Source organism: Humulus lupulus, unplaced genomic scaffold, assembly GCF_963169125.1.
Source record: "Humulus lupulus unplaced genomic scaffold, drHumLupu1.1 SCAFFOLD_746, whole genome shotgun sequence".
NCBI lineage: Eukaryota > Viridiplantae > Streptophyta > Magnoliopsida > Rosales > Cannabaceae > Humulus > Humulus lupulus.
This window is the reverse complement of record NW_026908713.1, coordinates 1-3696: the sequence shown is the minus strand read 5'-3', so window position 1 is coordinate 3696 and position 3696 is coordinate 1. Positions and strand designations below refer to the sequence as shown.

The 3696-nt window shown below is 44.1% G+C and overlaps 1 non-coding gene across 1 annotated transcript; it reads right to left on the bottom strand.

Annotated features, from left to right (window-relative positions):
* Positions 1-498: 498 nt before the first annotated feature.
* LOC133810970 (small nucleolar RNA R71) lies at positions 499-605 on the bottom strand. Its single transcript, XR_009882609.1, has one exon. It is a non-coding gene; the product is annotated as a small nucleolar RNA R71 (small nucleolar RNA).
* Positions 606-3696: the final 3091 nt, after the last annotated feature.

Genomic DNA, 3696 nt, shown 5'->3' with positions numbered 1-3696 from the left:
TCTTGCAATCAAATCAGAAAGACTAAGAGAGAGACCCAGAATTCTGTGAAGATGGCACAGAATGATGGAGATGGCAGGAATGGTCTAAATCCAGGAGTTGTCCAAGGGGTTCAGGCTCAGACCAACGCTGAGAGGAGTTTGAGAGATTATGTGCTACCCACTCTGACGGGAGTACAAAATAGTATACGCCCACCAGCTGTAGAGGCCAACAACTTCGAAATCAAGCCTGCTATTTTACAAATGGTGTAGTCCTCTGTGCAATTCAATGGGTTGCCCTCTGAAGATCCTCACACCCATTTGTCCAACTTCCTGGAATTGTGTGGAACCTTCAAATATAATGGGGTGAGTGATGACGCAATCAAGCTTAGGCTCTTCCCATTTTCTCTAAGGGACAGAGCTAAAAGTTGGCTGAATTCTCTGCAGCCAAACTCCATTGTCACTTGGCAAGATCTGGCTCAGAAATTTTTATCCAAATTTTTCCCTCCGTCAAAGGCTGCTAAATTGAGGGGAGAGATAAATAATTTTTGCCAGAATGACGGAGAGTCACTGTATGAAGCTTGGGAACGGTTTAAGGAACTCCTGAGAAGATGTCCTCATCATGGCATAGAACAGTGGATGCTAGTACAGAATTTCTACAATGGTTTATGTCCGACAACCAGAACCATTATTGATGCTGCAGCGGGTGGCACTTTTATGAGCAAGAGCGCAGCTGGTGCTTATGAACTGCTGGAGGACATGGCTACAAACAACCATCAGTGGTCTGAGGAAAGATCATCAGGAGTCAGAAAGGTAGCTGGGGTGCATGAGCTAGATGCAATCACTGCCTTAACAGCGCAAGTAGCCTCTTTGACCAAGCAGTTGCAACAGAGTAGTGTGTCTGCTAATGCGGTTCAGATGGCAGTGAGATGTGAAATGTGTGGTGGTGCTCATTCTGTCGATCAGTGCCCTATCTATATGAATAACACCCCCATGGATCATGCTCAAGTTCAGGCGGTGGGAAATTTTCAGAGGCCACTCAATAATCCATTCTCCAACAACTACAATCCTGGGTGGCGAAATCATCCCAATTTTTCGTGGAAGAATAATCAAGGCCAACAACCTCAGTTTCAGGGTCAATTTCAGAATAACATGCCTCAGCCACCTATGAATCAAGCTTCGTCATCAATGCAGCCTAGGCCTCAACAATCAATGCCTCAACCTGAGAGACCTAATGAACTGCAAGCTGCCCTGTTGACTCTTACTAACACTCAGACTCAATTTATGACTGAGACAAGATCCTCCATTCGAAACCTTGAGACACAGGTTGGGCAGTTGGCAAATATGCTCAATAACAGACCCCAGGGAAACTTGCCAAGTAATACTGAAGTCAACCCCAAGGAGCAAGTTCAAGCAATCACTTTGCGGAGTGGGAAGCAAATAGAGCAGCCTAGACCTCCACAGGCAGTGGTTCAGAAAAAAGAGATGGGTGCACAGTCTGATTCAGAAAGGGTTACTGAAGACCATCAGAAGTCAGAACAGAGTCCCCCAGTTGTCATTGAGCAGCCAGTTAGAGTTCCATACCCTCAGAGGCTTAGAAAGACTACCCTTGATAAACAGTTTTCTAAGTTTCTTGAGGTGTTTAAAAAGCTGCACATAAACATTCCTTTTGCGGAGGTCTTGGAGCAGATGCCCAGTTATGTTAAGTTTATGAAGGAGATTCTGTCAAAGAAAAGGAGAATGGAGGACTATGAGACTGTAGCACTCACTGAAGAGTGCAGCGCTATTTTACAAAGGAAGTTACCCCAAAAGCTGAGAGATCCGGGGAGTTTCACCATACCTTGCACCATTGGCAAGTTTGAATGCAAGCACGCCTTATGTGATCTGGGGGCAAGTATCAATTTGATGCCCTTATCTGTGTTTAAAAGACTTGGTTTGGGGGAGGCAAAACCAACAACTGTCACTTTACAGCTCGCAGACCGATCGTTAACACATCCACGAGGTATTATTGAGGATGTTCTTGTGAAAGTGGATAAGTTCATATTTCCCGCTGACTTTATTGTTCTGGACATGGAGGAGGACACAGATGTTCCTATTATTCTTGGTAGACCATTTTTAGCCACAGGCCAAGCTCTTATTGATGTTCAAAAAGGAGAGCTTAAGCTGAGAGTTCAAGGAGATGAGGTGGTCTTTAATGTCTTCAAGTCTATGAAGTATCCGGTGGCTAGTGACAGTTGCTTTAGTGTGGATATGATAGAAAAGGCAGTCTCCAAGAGAAGGATGAGCAGTGATGTCTTAGAGGCAGTATTATTAAATGATGAGGGCGATGATGATGAGGATGCTGAGATCAGAGAATGTGTAAACTGGATCAACTCTTTCTTACCATATTGGAAAAAGTTCCAAGAATTAGCGGATGCGACTGATAAACCGCTAACCTCCATTCAGCAGCCACCACCGTTGGAATTAAAGGTCCTCCCAGATCACTTGCAATATGCTTATTTGGGAGAGAATGAAACTTTACCGGTCATTGTGTCAGCTGACTTGTCAAAGGTAGAATTGGAGAAACTGTTGAGGGTTCTAAGGGAGCATAAATTGGCCATTGGGTGGACATTGGCAGATATTAGAGGAATAAGCCCAGCGACAGTGATGCATAAAATTTTATTGGAGGAGAATAGCAAGCCATCCATAGAGGCCCAGAGAAGACTCAATCCAGCCATGAAGGATGTAGTATTGGATCAGATTCTTAAATGGTTGGATGTTGGGGTGATCTACCCAATTTCTGATAGTGCATGGGTGAGCCCTGTGCAAGTGGTACCTAAGAAGGGTGGAATGACTGTGGTGAAAAATGAGAACAATGAACTCATTCCAACAAGGACTGTAACGGGGTGGCGGATTTGTATAGACTACCGCAAGCTCAATAAGGCAACAAGGAAGGATCATTTTCCTTTGCCTTTTCTTGATCAGATGCTTGACAGATTGGCAGGCCACAGCTACTACTGTTTCTTGGATGGGTATTCTGGGTATCATCAGATCGCTATTGCACCAGAGGATCAAGAGAAAACAACCTTCACATGTCCTTATGGCACATTTGCTTTCAGGAGAATGCCATTTGGACTATGCAATGCCCCTGCAACATTTCAACGGTGCATGATGGCCATATTTTCAGACATGGTAGACCGGTGTATTGAGATTTTCATGGATGACTTCTCTGTTTTTGGCTCATCATTCGACCTCTGTTTGGGTAATTTAAAGAACGTGCTGCGTCGTTGTGAGATGGCTAATCTGGTGTTGAATTGGGAGAAATGCCATTTTATGGTGAAAGAGGGGATTGTCCTTGGCCATAAAATTTCAAGTGAGGGAATTGAGGTAGATAGAGCGAAAATTTCTACCATTGAAAGGCTGCCTCCACCAGTTTCAGTCAAAGGAGTTAGAAGTTTTCTTGGTCACGCTGGGTTCTATCGAAGATTCATCAAAGATTTCTCAAAGGTGTCTAAGCCTCTCTCGAATCTGCTTATGAATGGAGTTGTCTTTGATTTTAATGACGAATGTTTGAGGGCGTTCAATTTCTTGAAAGAAAAGCTTATTTCTGCTCCAATTGTGATAGCTCCGAGATGGGAATTGCCTTTTGAGTTGATGTGTGATGCCAGTGATTACGCAGTGGGGACAGTTCTGGGACAGCGGATTGATAAGGTATTCAGGTCTATTTACTATGCTAGTCGG